At 41.4% G+C, this 16,495-nt stretch overlaps 1 long non-coding RNA gene across 2 annotated transcripts in view; it reads left to right on the top strand.

Moving 5' to 3' along the window:
* Positions 1-16,495, top strand: part of LOC127023726 (uncharacterized) — a 131,460-nt gene that overhangs the window by 108,630 nt on the left and 6,335 nt on the right. For both annotated transcript variants that reach the window (XR_007767465.1, XR_007767466.1), the window contains one exon: positions 4,114-4,185. This is a non-coding gene — a long non-coding RNA (uncharacterized LOC127023726). The remainder of the gene's footprint in view (positions 1-4,113; positions 4,186-16,495) is intronic.

The following is a 16,495-nucleotide window of genomic DNA, read 5'->3' on the forward strand; positions in this document are numbered from 1 at the left end:
TATGTTTCCCGCCCCAGCTTGCTCCACATTAGCCTGTTTGCAGCCAAACGGGGTCTCCCAAAACTGCATCCAGCAGCTTGGCATGGGATAACATGCTGAAGAGGGGGAAACAAAGGTGTTTGGAAAGGTGTGGCTGCCGTCCATGTGTGAGCAGGCCACCTCTCCCCCTGGAAAATCTTTGCACGCAATCATTTGAATACTGATCTGAAGTTCTTTTCCTTAGGATCACACTTTCTGTTCAGAGAAAGATACTGCAGTCAGCATGCACGTCCAAATGTTTTATAGGAGCAGTAAAGAAGTTCATAGGATACAGAAGGTCCTGAACAGTACCGAGTGCAGCTCTTCAGTACAAAAGGGCAGTGTGAAAATAGCAAATATTTTTCATTAATATTTCTAGTAGAAACAATAACTCTGTTCTAGGCCTGTAACTTTCTTTTTTAAGAGTCTTTTCACTAACTTTCACGGAGTCTTTAACCTTGAATTTCTAAGTTTTTTGTGTGTTAGCTTGGGATAGAGAACAAGAATCATCCTCATCAGAGGTATAATTTTTAGAAGTTGGAATTTCTTGGAAACACAGAGTTTTAACCAAAAATACTGAGGGCTTTTGTCCAGAACAGGAACACTCTTAAACAATAATGCTAATCTTCCAGATGAAAAAGAAATCCTATTTTCAAGTAATACACTGGAAAACTCCCACAGTATTTTAATTAAATTAAATCACAATGAAATGTAGAAGACGTAAATAGATTGGCTGTCTAGTATAGCTGCTAATCTGTCTCATGTTCAGTGATCTGGTTCACCCTGCATAATCATCATCTATTCTGCGTATGTTGTTCCAGACAGACTACATCCCAAAATATTTTGCAGAGTTAATCAAATGCAGCCTGAAATTCAAAGAAAAGGAGAACAGTTAAGATGTATATGCAAGAGATAAATGTATTGCTTTCAGGTACAGCTTGGAAATAGATAAAAAGCCTCAGATCTATAAGGGAACTTTCTCAGAGCTCCTATAAGCATATTCAGTAGCTCCCGTAAGTGCACAGAGGATTGCAGCGATTCCAGGTGCTCTGCAGTTTGGTTTCTATATCTGGGGTCTGTGAGTTAATAAAAGGAGATAGAAGATGTTCCATCATCCCGCTATGGGCAAGCAAAGTTCAGTAGTCAGGTTTCTTTCGCGCTTATAGGATGCAGCTTCTCTGAAGGAATTAGCAGTACTGCCTGGAAATTGGCAGTGTCTCCATTGCCTTCACTCCAGCAACATTCGTTTACACCAGTTAAGAGTTTAGGCTGAGACCTCCAAAGAGAGCTAGGCACCTAGCTTGCTTTGAAAATCTGGGATTTTTTCCCAGATATTTTTCAGAGCTTTTGTGATTGCCTGACTCTTTCCATTTCTCAAATTCCACTTTTTCGCTGGCCTCCTCTGACCCGACCTTATCCTTCTTTCCTTTCTTGATGCCTCTAACCTGCTTCTGAACCATTTACTTGTTTCTCTGATCAAAGTATATTTTGCTCTGAGTTTGGGAAGAAATTCTTTTTAGTCAGTCTGTATCAGGAAACACTTGGCCCTGTGCTACCAGTCCACTTTGGCATTATCATTCTTAGCCAGGTTTATTTGAATTTGCTCATAAGCCTGTTTTAAGTAGGAAATCAGGCAGAAGCAAGCCTTCTGTTTCCATCCAGACACAGTGTTCAGAAGTCCTCAGTTCAAATTTCAGCCATTTCTAATTAAGAGCTCATCAAACCTCATAAAACCTGCAGGATTTCCAAGGATCTCTTGCTAATGGCTACACTTGGAAGAAAAAAAAGTACTTTACTTTGAGTTATTTTGCTTTCAAAGTGCACTGTGTACTTTTGTCATCATCTTCCTTTTCTTTCTGTGACATCTGTGGACGAAATGTATTTAGAGATGATTTGGTCAGTTAGATGAGAAATTACATACAGAGCACATTAGCATAGAAATTTGCTTTTCAAAATGCTTTTGGTCATCAGCTCGTACACAGAGGCACAAGCATACACACATGGTCTTGTGTATAACTGGTTACATGATAAATTTTCTTAAAGGAAAGCAGAAGCTTTTGCATATGTATTTATATTATTTAGAATTCTGTTAATTTCTAAGGGAATGTTTTCTTTTTTTTATTTAAATGGCTCTAAGTTATTTTTGAAGCCAAAAATTATGCATAAACTCATCTGCTCACAGTATCTGAGTTTCTAGATAATACAGATCCTGCTCTTGCATTACTTTAGCCCCATAAATCAGTCCCAGAGTCAAAACCCCTTAAAAACATAAATGCAAACATAAAACCAACACATGTTAGGATAGTTAGTCTATTACTTAAAAAGGAAGGAGAGGAAATAACAAATGATACAGAGAATGAAGTATTCGATGCCTTTTTTGGTTGCTTCTCCAAAAAAAGGTTGATTGTGGTTGTATACTAATGCAGTAAGTTTTAACAAGGGGATCATCTAAAATAGCAAAAGACTATGCTGGCTAAAATTTAGATAATTCAGATGTTCTGCAATTCAGCAGGACCTGATGAAATCTACCCTGGAGTACTTCAGGATCTAGCTGAAACAATCCCAGAGTGATTGGAGATTATCTTTCAGAGTTCACAGATGACCAAGGTAGAGTCAGAGGCCCAGGGAAGGGTAAACATAAGGTCTATTTTTAAATAGGGGGAAAATGAGAGCCAGGGGGATTATGGAACAGTAAAACTAACTTCAGTACCCAAAAAGTTTCTAGAATTAGCTGTTACAAGCACTCAGAGAATAAGAAGTTAATAAGAAACAGCAAATATGGATTTGTCAAGAGCAAATCATGTCAAACCAGTACAATTTCTTTGCGGGGTAGATGAACTAGTAAATAAAAACCAAGAAGCGGATATGATGTTTCTTGAATATTAGTAGGGCTTTGAATGCTGTCATTCATGGCATCCTCATAGTCAAAGTAGAGATACGCACTCTGTTTCAAATTGCCACATTGTGGGGGCACAACTAGTTGTAAATTAAGGCTCAAAAAGTAGATGTAGATAGTTTCCTGTTGTCAAGGTGGGAGGGCATGTCAAATGGGGTCCCTCAAGGGTCTGCCCTGGGTCGGGAAGTGCTCAGTACTTTAGTGACTGTCTTGCAAGATGATACAAAGTGCATGCTAATAAAATTTTCTGAGGTCACGTTGGGTAGGATTGCAGCATTTTGGAAAGGAGAAGCAGAACTCTGAATGATTTTTATACCTGGTTATATGAAATTAGCAACTTGAAATGTGATAAAACCAAATCATAATGGTTAATGAAATAAATGCAAGTACAGAATAGAATGCAAAACAGAAAATACTTTCCAAGAGAAGCAGTATTTAAAAATTAAGACAATTAAGGATGCAGAGTGCTGGAAAATCCTAAACTATGTATGATAGAACATTGTAAAACTGCCTCAGAAAAGACAACTCATGCAATGGAGAGTTTTAGTGAGACTTGTGGGTAAAAGACAAGGGGTAAATTTTGGTTTTCAGGCAACCTTCATACAGCCTTGGCTGCATTCCGCTTTGGTTGTGCAGTTCAAGAAAAATCTTGACAAATTGGAGAGGGACTAAAGGAGAGCCATAGGAATGATAAGAGATTTGGAAAATGCAACGTATGAGGAAAGATTGAAAGAATTGGATTTGTTTAGTCTAGAGAGGGGAAGACTGACAGGACGTGATAACATTCCTCCAATATGTAAAACATTGCTAGAAAGAGAATGGTGATGAATTGTTCTTCATAGCAGCAATGAGTAGGAGAAAAATAATTGGCATAATTTTTAGCAGAAAGGGTTTAGTTTAGATATTAGAAAAAGCTTTCCAGCTTCAAGGATATTTCAGTACTAAAATAAGCTGTGTGAGAAGGTTACTAGATCTGCTTCTTTGGAGGTCTTTAAAAACAAGTTAGTCATCTGTCAGGGATGGTCTAGGAGTATTTTGTACTGCCCTCTGTATGAGGGAACAGGCTAGACTGCAGCTTTGGGTATCTTCTGGCTCTTATATCTTTGTAATTGTAAGTGCATTTAAAGATTAGACTGAATAAAATATTAGCAACTGGCAGGTAGATGGAGTGTTGATCATTTGTCTACTGTATTTTTCAGAGGGATGATGCTGTAGATGCATTGAAGTTCTTATACTCATGAAAGATTTTATTCATCCAACACTTGTGCGAGGTAAGTGACTATTACACTTCTTCCAATAGGTGAGGAACGAAGTTGATGAAGTAGTTTCGTCAAAGTTATTCTGTATTATATAAGTTAACCAGTTTATATAACCAGGCCAGGTGCCCTTTCAACTAAAATATTCTTCAGGTTTTGTGAGAAGCATTGTGCCTGTCTCATCTCTGGTTATTTGGACAGTAGACAATTGGGAATAGTTGTTCCGTATGATCGTAGTCTTCCTCGGTAGTTGTTGTCATTCTCATACATTTCTCTACCTTTGTTTTACTTTTCTTCATTGTGCTGTGATTAGTAATTAATGTGCTTAGGTTTTTAAATGGCTTAATTTGATATTTACAGTTGACTGTGAGATAACTGTGACTGAGTGGAAGCGGTGCGATGATACATATACAACTTTCCATTCCCAAGCTCACCCTAGCAGGTGAACACTGCTTCCTGGAAGCTGAGTCCTCTCGTTTTAAATCACAGATGACTTTTTGATACAAAGGTCAAGGGAGGCTGGGATTTTCAAAGTGCCTAAGAGGTCCAGACACCTGCAGCTTCCTGAGACTGATGAACAGCTCGTTGCTGAAACAAGGATAATTTAGGACGTAATCCTGTCCTCCTTCTTTCTTTCTAGAATTGTGACTAGAAGAATATAAATGTTATTGTATGCTATTTGTTTTTCATGCATGAACCCAGAAGTCTAAACGGGACATAAAGGTAGTGTAAGCACAGTTGTTGCAAATGGGTTTTCAGTAAATGGAAGTGGCCTCTGGAAAGGCCAAATATCTAAAACCGTCAGCATTTGAAATTTCATGACACTGTTTAGAAGAAAACCAAAGAACAAAACACAATTCTGCCCTTTCAACCTGAAATGCTTTTGTAGCATTTCCTCAGGACTGTTCTGTGCTGACTTTGTGGGGAGGCTCTGCCAGGTGAGGTCCAGCCGAGCAGGGGCTGGCAGTCTGGCACCGTGTTATCCCACTCCGAACTGCTTTTCCCCAGGGATCTCGTGGCCTCTGTGAAGCCCAGCTTGTGCAGTTACAGGAAACAGAGACACAACAATGCTACCGTCACCACTAAATGCCCATGGTCATTTTGGCCCAGCAGTGTGAGGTATGCTGGATACCTGTACGTTGGAGGTTAAGTAATTTTGTTAAGAGATCAGCCTAATGACAAGTTGAGAGAAGAAGCAGAGGTTGGCAGCTTTTCTGCCTTCACGGCACCCTGTCTTCCCTTACACGATGTTGCTTTGTGTGTCTGAGCAGCAGGAAGCAATCGTCCAAGTAACAAGAGCCGAGTCCTCACCACTGATGTGTGTGTTTAGCATTGGGATTGCCGTTTTTCATGCCTTGGGAGTTGAGATGCAGAATTAGGTAGCCTGATGGTAGGTTTGAGGGAGGTTGCGCAGCGTAGCTGGCTGCCCCAGCACATGACCCTCGCTAGGGCTGGACCAGCACAAGCCAGACGGGACGTTTTCCAGCTGCACCGACCGGTTCCCAGATTCCAGTTTTAAACCTGGGACCAAACAAAGCGATATCCAGAAGGTTTCTTGTTTGAGGGGTGTGTGTGTGTTTATGTGTGTTGTTTTGCTACACAGCTGCATCATCCCAGAGTAAACTACCCTAAGAGAGACTGTATGGACCAAGGAGACCTCTGATTCTCTGAATCGGTGCTTACAAGCAGCAAGCCTCTGTAAAATCCCACCTTCACGCTTTGCCTGGGGAACACAAAAGGTTAAAAGCCAAAGCTGTGTGTTACTTCCCTGCAGTGAATTTACTACTTTTCTGATAAAGATAACAGGCAAGATGTTCCCTTTCCCCACACACACCTTTTTTTTTTTTTTTTCCCCCCTCCTTACTGATCTCTTCTCACCCCACCGTTGCACACACCATTTCTTCTGCACTACATATTATAAGTGGGGGAGATTTCTTGAACCAGGGGCCTCCTGCTTAATGCACTAAGGATTCAGTCAGGCCAAAAATGCCTGTAGCATATGGGGAAGGAAAGGGCCAGCAGTGAGCAAGCTTGGACAGATGTGCTATAGAGGGAGCGTGGTGTTAGTGGGGGTGGAGAAAGCTCTCCCCCCCAGCCGTTTCGGAGGGTGGCCAATCGGGAGAAACGGACCCTTTTTAGGACCCCAACAGTTAGGGAGAGCCCCCGAGGCGTTTTTGGCCGGGAGGTTGCGCGCACACACACACACGGAACAGTTCAGCAGCAGTCCAATCCCCAGTGACATGGAGCTTTTTCTTAATTCAGAGCATATTTCAGGCTTCAGTTTAAGGGGGGGGGGGGGGGAAAACCCCAACACCAAAAACCAACCCATAAACCATAAAGAATCTATTGAAACAATTGTAAGGGGAAAAAATAGAATGTGGCTGCAGCCGAAGTTGTTAGGGAGGAGATGTAGGAGAGAGATGAAAAATAAAAGAAACAATTACCATTTTCCTCACTGGCCTCAGATCAGCCTGGCAAAATACAGACCCATGCAGGCACTTTCCAAAAAACCAGAGGTGTCTCGCCCAGAAACATCGCTGCCCTCAGGTGACCTTCTGGTTGAACTGGGCTTTGTGATACATGCGGCTCTGCTCATTCACTCTTATTTGCATGGCAGCATCTCATGTGTTTCTCAGTGTTGTTTTTCAAACAGAAGCTAAAAGCCAGGTGATCAGTTGTTTATCTTCTTGTTTGTTTGTTCTTACTGAGCACCTTCATTTGGGGATCTCAAAGCACGTTTGAAGCAAGAGGCTCACAAGCTTTCTGGTGAAGCGAGGCCATCTGATGAAACTCTACTTCATAGATGCAGAAACAGCCTCTTCAAAGTGTTCAAGTGATTTTTAAAGGGTGCCTGGCAGGACTGGGAATGGCACCTACAGAACCCCAACCCTCCTGCACAGAATCTCTCTACAGTGTGATCTTTCCTGACAACAATTGTTTTGTTTTGTTTTGTTTGCAATTAGGAATTACGTGCCTGGACTTTGGCATCCTATACAAAGAGCAATTGAGTTGGTCCCTGCCCCAAATACCTTCAAGTCTTTGCTGTCAGGGACAATTTTCCTCTAAAGGCAATTTAGATGCACAAGACTCAGCGCAGCTTGTTGATTACTGCCAAGGACCTGCAGTGCAGGATGCGTCTCCTCAGTTAACATCTGTTTTTTTGACCAAATTGCCTCAGTTTCTGCATGGGCCCACAGCCGATATAAAATGCTGAGAAATTATGACTATTTTTGTTGTTTGGGTGGTTTGATTTTTTTTTTTTTTTTTAAAAACCTGCAGTTCATTTTGGCATACTGAGCTGGATTTACTTACAATTGTACTCGGGCAATTATGATGTTAAAAAAATTACTCCCAACTTACCCCAGTGCAGGGAGGTGAAAAAGCAGGGGAGGTGTGTGTGTCTCATGAGGGGATCTTTGGCATCAGACCAACAGGAGCAATCGCCATTCGGAGGGAAAAGATGCATGTGTACATTAGGAGGCAACATCTGGTCCTGGGGCCACATGTTCAAATGCTGGCCTCGAGTCTGCTGCCACAAAAGAGAAATGCTGCTTCTGCGCTGTCATTCTGCATGGGGCACTGAGTCTGTGTGTGCGGAGGGATTCGGGGTGAGCGAGGTGTCTGTGTGGGAGGTGTAGGCATGCTGGCCTGGATTTTTAGTTGTTTTTCTCTGTCAAATAAGTCAAGAAGAAAGCAAGCAGGTAAACAAAGTCCAATTTTGGAAGGGAACTGGGCACCTGAGGTATTTCTGCCACCCTGTTTTTAAACGTTCCTTATGCACTTAAAAGCTTAAGGGACTGCGTAAGTGATTCTTTGCTGTCTGGGCTCTAATTCCAATTAAAATCAGTGAGAAATCAATAGGAGTTAGATGCCTGGAAATTGCTCTCCTATTGAGGACTTGAAACAGCGGGTAGAGTAACACTTGTGTGTCTTTGACAATGAAGAAGCACTTTGTCACCCAACATTAATTGTCCCATCAGCCCTACAGCTCTGTTTCAAGGAGTTCCTGTTATCATTATTTCTGACCACATTTTACTGGTTTGCTGTTCTGGATCTGTATCTAGTGCTCACCAGAATTGTCCAAGGCAGATAGGAAGACTGACCTAAAAGCAGTAGCAGCAATTTCTTTGGCTTTAGTGGCAGCCTTTGGGGAATCTAACATTGGTTGTTTCATCTGCAGTTAAACTTTGGATCTTATGGCCCTGATTTAGGAATCTAGATTCAGCTTTGCATCACCTAAGGCAATAAAATGCCTGGCAGCCTTGAATACTAATTATTGAGATTAAAAGAAGACAATGTGGCTTCCTGCCTTTTCCAGGGGATACAAGACATACAGCCTCAAAACAAAACATCATTTGTTGTCAGAGTCTCTCTAGTGAATTTGGAAAGCTTGAACGCAGGACAGAACGAAACCAAAGTGCAAGGACAGGGGATCTCTTTTCCTTATCCCTTACTTGATATTACAGAATGAGTTGTTAATTTTTATACTCTGCACTTCCTCACACCTTTTGGCATATTACGCTTCTTTGTGTAACTCCCTTTGGACCCAATCTGGATTACCTGCCAGACCTCCTCAGTTTAGGTTTAACTCTGCTGTATTTGTAGTATTATACTGAACTCTAACTCTTGTTTTGCTTCAGCCCTATCTTTCACTCATGCACAGAAATCCTGATCATAAGGCGAGCAGGGCTGCAAGCTGAATCCATCTGGGCGATGCTGCTGAATAGAAGGGTTGAACGTGTGCTGCAGGTTGCGGGGAAAAAAACAAATTAGAAGACGGCCAGCATCTTTTAATCCTGTCACCTTGTGCCAGTGGGGTGTTATGGCACAGTGCGGCCATCCTCAGCCAAGGAGCTCAGCGTGACCTCACTGTAGTAGAGACCAGTTTGTAAGGAAATGGTGCTTCTCATCTTCGTCAGCCTGCAGCTTGTGCTCCAGACCCACAGTTCCTTCGGCAGGGATAAAAGCCGAACATATCGCTGCTGCCGGCCCAGCGCCTCGGCTCTTGGAGGCTGTGGTCACAGTGCTCTCTACAAGAGTATCTCCATTTTCTTGGCCAAATATCTATGTGGGTAACTCCATACTTCCCTGCTACATTCCTCTTGGAGTTTTATTTTGATTTGTGTCTGTTCCTTGTGCGATATAAAGTTTTACTTTGTGTTGACTAGCACTTGCTGTAAATGCGTTTTTTCCCCAATAGTGGTAAAAGCCTGAGTCTGGAAAGTGAGAGCTTTCGGGAAGGTGTTGCAGAATGTTACCTTTTCCCCAGTGCTCTTAATTTTCATCCACTGTCAGGGAAGGGGATGGCGAGTAGACTAAATAGGCCCAAAGGAGTTTAGAAAATGCAAACGGAGTTAAAAAGCCAATGCCTTAGCAGGTTAAGGGATGGATTTGGGATCCTCTGGGTATCCAGATATCTGGATATGCTGGTGAAATCAAAGAACTGTAAGTTCAAGTGAGTGTTTACAGGCTCCCAAATTCAGTTAATTTATGACATGTTTAATATGTTTTTACAAACGTTTGCTGTACTCAAGTAGTGACGATGCTTTATTTGGTCAGTAAAATTCCATCCTGCCTGCAGTATGCAAAGACCTGAATGTCACAAGGATGTTCTGTGTCTAAGGAAAAATATTCACTCTCATTTTAAACAGATATTCCAAATTCTTCTTCTTTTTTTAATAGAAACTTAAACCTGTTACTGTAACCACCAACAGGACTTTCCAATTCTCACTAACATTAAGGGATATTTCTGGTTTTTCTGGTTTCCATTCTTCCTTCCCCCCCCCCCCCCTTTTTTTTTTTTCCTCTTCACCCTCTTTCTTCAGCATAACAAGATTGGAAATTAGTGCTGGCTTGAGGCCATGGCTGCATCTACGAGGCCATTTAAAGTTATTACTCTCTACTCCCTCTGGGCCAATAGGAAGTTCAGCTGTGATCACAGAGGAAAAAAACCACCCCAAAATGCTAGAAATAATAATTAAAAAAAAAAAAAATCAGAAGAATATGGAGTTGCTTTTATGCACTCCAAGTTTTGGGTGAAAAGAATTGTGAAAGCAGCTAGAAATACTGAAAAGCAGCTTTTCGCGCTGAGGTGCTGGGATTGCTCTGGTGAGATTTGTGGTCATGGCCAGACGGGAAGGCCTGTTTTACTTTGGACTGAGTTTGGGCTTCTGGCCTCTGACTTTTATGTAGGTATAATCAGGAATAGTCCTACTGAAGCTGGTGGGGTTCAGCTGCTGTGCAGTTGGAGTGAGGGAAAGCTCTGAGCACCCGGGCAAATGGGAAAGGATTTGCAGCTTCATTCCCATTCTAGTTCTGAATTTTGCAAATCATCTTATGCAAGAACCTGACCTGAAGCAAGCCTTTTATTATAGCAGCATGGCTTGGACTAGGGTTTGGGAAGGTGGACGTAAGATTGGTTAGTATGGGCTAGAATTTTAGTGAAAGAACCTGCCACCTTAGAAAATATCCTCTCTTGTAAATAGAAGACTTTTTGGCTGCAAACAGGGAGCTGAAGATGAAGAACTGGCCTGTACGTGTTCACACAGATAATCTTTTTGCATGTACAAGTTGGTGGCTTTTCAAACAGTTTGTGCACACATCTGAAGGCATCTGGCTTGGTCTAGTGGGTATGAAAAAAGCAGATCCTGGCTTACATGAGTGAATGGGCACCCCTAAGCCCTCACCCTCTTTTTTTGCCTGAAGTTGAATGACCTGGTCCTGTGAAATCTATCCCCACAAGCTTTCTTTTCACTTTTGTACAGCAGTAGCTGCTGAGCAATATTTGGGCTAGTTCCTCTTGGGATACGAGTGGAGTTTTTGTCTTTGCAGGCAGAAGAAGTTTTCCAGGAGGGAATGAAGGGAAACCTCAAGCATATTCACTTTCAATGAAAAGGTGAAGGTGTTTTCAGAGTCTCTGTATGAAGAGGGAGGGATGTTGTTTAATGGATTTACACGTTCTTCCAGCACCAAATATACAAACCATGTCCCAGATCCATGAAACAGGTTGTGAGGCAGGGAAATGATGAAACTTTTAAAGAAAGGAGTCACCAGAATGCTTTGAGTCCTCCTGATGTTTTTCGACTTGTAGTAGCTCTGGATTTTTATTCCTTTGAAAATTTCAACTTCCCACTCAGTTCTAAAATTATTAAATCCAGTCATTGATGGAGCTACGGTCCTACTTGCTATTGCCTGTCCAAAAGGCTCCACAGCTGAAAAGCAGCTCAGGACAATATGTGATGATTTGATATTATTTTGGTGTTATTTACATCACAGAACCTCTATAGACTCTGACCTTGATGACGATCTCATTCTTGATGCTACGCACATGAAGTTGATGTTCCTCCTTGCTCCCCAAAATTTACAGTCAATATAGGTGAGGCAAAGAGAGTCTTACATCACTTGGTTAATAGCCAGTTCAGACTGTTCTACTTTAAGACCACTTATCCTACAGCTCAATTCAGTGCCATATCCTACAGCTCAATTCAATGCCATATCCATTTCTCAGACTATTTTAAATGAATGCAGGCCCTCTTTTCACTGAACAGAGATTTTGCCATAAGTTTTAAAGCTTAGGAGAATTCCTTAGATTTCCACCCTTGGGTGTCCTGTTTCTCCCGTGGTTGTCAGTTGGCAGATCCTGCATAAGAAACTCCTTGCTTTCCTGTTTGTCATGAAGGGTTAAAAAATAAATAGTGGCGTGCGTTCTGGGGTGCCAAACTTTTTCTTCTGCTCCATCTCCTTTTGATTTAAAAGCTTTGTTTATCTCTCTGTAAAGTCACTGGCAGGCCATAAAGAGATATATTGCCTTGGTGCAGACAGCACAGACTCCACTCCTGGGAAAGCAATGGACTGTGAAGTTGAGTGTGTGCGTGTGTGGGCCCGCTCATAATTCAGGAAGGGTTCTCTTTTGGGAAGCTCCCAATGGACACTGCCTGCAGCCGCTTGCGGCTCCTTGTAGGAGAAGCGTGCATGTATCCAGGAGGGTTGGTCAGGCTCACTGCTTTTGATGTTCTCATAAAGCCATCACTCCAAAGCTTGGAATCGCAAGGCTATTGAACTCAGTCATAATACAGTGGATAAAGTACTCCCAACGGTTGGGGGCTTTTTTATTTTTTTTGTTAGAGAAATAATGTTATGTCAGAGCCCAGCTCGCTCGGGCACTCCCTGTTTAGCCAGCATTCAGTAGTGAGATTCAACATCAGTATTACTGCTTTGCTTCACAGACACTGCCATCAGTTGAACCTGCAAGTGTACATTCCTTTACAGGAGCTGTACTCTGTTGTGTGTTTGCAAACTGTATGTTCCCCTGCACGTCCCCAGCTGCTCCCATGGGTGCTCCCGCAAGTGCAGGGGAGCAGTGCTCTTGGCTGGGATGAAAGGTAGGAGAGATGGAATAGGTGAATTATTTCTGTCAGGCGTTTAGACTGCAGAAACTGCTTATTTAGCTGAGCAGACGACGCTTGGATTTAATCTTCAATGGAATTGACTTGTAATGTCCTTTTTGCTTATCACCAGAGGAGGAATCTACTGAAAAAGAGGGCAGAGCACCAAACACAGCTGAACCACGGCCAGCAGAAAGGTTATTGATTCCCTGCAAGAGGAGGCAGGAAGCTGCCTCTTTCCTCTTTTAACAGCAAGTCATGCTTTGTGGGAATCCCCTACCTGGAATCACGGATTTCCAAAGATATAAGTCTAAGTCTTGAGAAAGGGAGTTGGGAAGAAGCAGACCCCTCTCTCGGAGAATTTCCTCCGCACGGAGGATTAGCATGAGAACGGCAGATCTTTTCAATCCCACTGCCTTTCTCAATACATTAAGTGACATAGCCTAGAGGAGGCCCCTGAAGATTGATGCTCTCCACAGATTCAGTTTATCTTTGGGAACTCTACCAACACATGTAGAACATGGGCCCTCAGCCTGCCACCTCCTCGTCTCTGGCAGGCCGTACCCACCCTGTTTTTCCTTGTGGCTGACACAAAAGGGGTTCCAGACTCGCTGTGTCTTCTGCAGCTCTGGGTCACTGTACTGAAAAGGCTGTTAATCACGGCCTCTGTGTAAGCTTGTTTGCCTGGGGAGAAATCATTAGTACCTTTTTACATTGAGGATAAATCTCAGAATTGCCTGAAAATCTGCAGGAAATTACTTTTCAAGTGACCGATGATATGACCTCTAATTTCCTAATGATCTAGGAAGAGTTCAAGCCCAAGTGCTTGTATATGCAGAATGCCAAATTTATATATACAAAGCATCATAATTACTGTCATGGAGATTTACAGCGCTTTACAAATCATTAATAATCATAATAATAATATTTACCATAACTCTTTCTGGCAGATTAATTGCAATTCTCTTTGACCATCCTCAAAGTACTTTTCTTACAACGTCTTTCCCATTGGCATGAAAATGAAGTACACAAAACATAATTTATTGACATAAAGGGTGGCTTTATTTGCATGTGTGTCTTTGAGACAAAACCAGATAGTTGCTATTGAAGTGAAAGCATAAGCATCAATGAATCAGCAGATCTTTTAAGACAGTGCTGCGTATTGCTACATGTCAGTATGGCATTAGCAGATGATGTGCTCTTACGTGTTTGTGACGGGCAGGTGTGATTCTTACTGCTCAGTTAAGGTGCCATTTGCAGTAATAAGTGTATAAAAGACATACGTAGACATTTGCACAAGAATCTTTTAGGTCTTTCATGCCTGTTTTGGGGTGGAATATCCACAGATGATAAACGTTGAGTTTAGGCTACACTGACTGATGTGTAATTGATGGACTGAGGTGATAGATATTTCTCATTCTTCTAAATACCATCAAAATTATGAGATTTGGAGAAAGGAAAAAAGTAAGAAAATGTTTTCCCATTTCCTCTGCTTTCCTGCTCCTCAGTATACAAAGTTTGCAAGCAATTTCAGATGGGATAGAAAATAAATGTCGGCCTGCCAAATTTTGTATGTTAGTATATTTTCTTATATTTCCTTATTTTTATAAGATAAAAGTCTTTGTAAGCTATGTTATTGTAGCAGTTTTATGAATTTTCCTGCCATTTTTTGACAGCATGTACTACTCCTGCCAATGCCATGGGTATTGTTTCTCTTTTATGAATTATTCTATCTACGTCTGGTTTTATCCATTACTAGAAATCTGGTATTAATAGACCTTTATCCTACGGCAGATTCATTAATTTGAAAGGGCAGTTAAATTATTGTTTATGCTTTTTGACATTGTTCTGTTATCTATTTAAAAAAAAAAAAAAGTCAGGCAATATTAACATTTTGTATCTTAGTTTCACACTTCTCTCTGTTTATTCATCCGAAGCACACTTTGGGTGTAAAATGATCATTCCACTCGCTGTGGTAGCACAGCAGTGGGGTAGAAGAAATCATCTGCTTGCTTGTTTACAGGAATACTACCCACTGGGTGATAGTTAAAAAAAAAGTCTGGCTCTAAGATGTACCAACCACTCACATCTCTGGTTGAACTCACTGGGAGCTGAGAGTAGCACGTGTGAGTCAAAGTTGCAAAAACATGTAACCTCATGTTGAAATACTGCTTCAAATATATTATACAGTAATTTAATCATTTGTCAGACCAAGACAGCCTTTAACTGCATTCAGTGTTGCAGCATCAGCCTCCTTACTGAGGTACAACAACCTGGATATTAGGAAAACTTCCACAGGATGACAGACAGAAATCTCAGACACCCCTAACCTCAGCTCTGTCTCATCAAACTTTTGTCTCTGTGAGACAATTACAAAAGCTCATGTATTATAATGCAAAACGTTGAACTATTAGTGCCTGCTGACATGGAGAAAAATGGTAATAGTATTTCTCTCCCACCTGCCTGTCCTTCAATTTAATTTTATAGCAGGTGTCTCATAATTTTTTTCAGTTTCCAAAAAAAGACTTAAAGAATCTTTTCTAAAAGAAAGTGCCAAGCAAGCTAAATGTAGAAGTTACTGCCAATTCCGCCTTTAACACTTATAAAACAAATACAAATTTACAGGCACACTCATAGCAAAGCTGTGTGCCAAAGGCCATCAGAACTAAAGACATGTTTTAGAATATATACGTATAAAGTGGGTCTGATGATTCACATAATTTGATGCCTGGAGACAGAACACATTTACATGATGTTCTTTAATCTATTTCTAATTTATATGATGTTCCTTGGTCTCATCTGTTGGTTCCCCGTTGCGTGTGTCCAGCAATAGATGGTGCGTGTTTGTGCGAGACGCGATGGCTCGCCTGACAAAGACCATTCTATGTTTATTCATATATTCTCCGTTCAGTGTAATTCCAGAGAGGTAATTACCCATGAATGCATTCTCCTTTCTCAAGTAAATTAAAGGGTTTCCCGTATGGTACATCCTCCTGAGACCACAAGGAGTTTTCTGAGAATCTGCAACGGTTCAGGTACAAGGAGACTCCCAGCTTAGCTGTAACCTTTGAGGTCCTTCCTATTTTCATACCGACACCTATGTCATCAATCCCATTACAGAAAAATTCCTCTAATCGGAAAACCCTGCTAGTGGAAAACCTGTCCTCATCCTATGAAAAGTAAGAGGTACCATGGGGATGTTTTTGTTGTTAGTGAATCATATCTGGTAGGAGTTGTTTCTTTTTCTTGTGCCACACCTCCAGCCCCCTCCAAGCTGGCCAGCCAATTGCTTTGGCTGAAACAGCCTCTGGAAGTATAGCGTACGGTAATTGCTTCATTGTGTTGCTTTAAGAGGAAAGGAAAATAACTATTACTGTGAGCAAGTGCTTCTGGTTTTTCCCCCCCCCGTTGCTGTTGTGTGTTTTGGTTACGAAATGTATCCTATTCTGAAACGGTTTTTTTGAGACTTTCTGTTGTTCGCGTGGAAGGTTGAGAATGGGCATCTGTTGGTAACGCGGCCACTGGTAAAGAGAGAAAACATTGGCTTAGAGAAATACTCTTTTATAAAAAGGGGGTGAAACTATTACCGATTAATTTTCGTCTTGATCTCTTTATGGAAGGTAACAAAGCAGCATCGTTTTATTCCTGGAAAGCATGCCGACGCTAGGCTTGATGCCTATGTACTTTTATCTTGTCTTCAGTTACATAAAAGTTAATGGAGATTTGACTTTTAAAATTAGTGTACTTACTTGTTTACCCATTTGGCTATAGGTGTAAATATGGAATTTAATGGTCAGTCAGCGGCTGAGATAAAGCTCTATAAATTTGGGGTACTGCCTGTGAAGAAGCTGTTCTTCCATAAGTCTGTTCTGAGAAAAACGAACAAAAAAGCCCAGCTCCAGTAAACTGAGATCAGACCTATTGCTGGAGTTATCTAGAAA

Source organism: Gymnogyps californianus, chromosome 18 (assembly GCF_018139145.2).
Source record: "Gymnogyps californianus isolate 813 chromosome 18, ASM1813914v2, whole genome shotgun sequence".
NCBI classification, from domain to species: domain Eukaryota; kingdom Metazoa; phylum Chordata; class Aves; order Accipitriformes; family Cathartidae; genus Gymnogyps; species Gymnogyps californianus.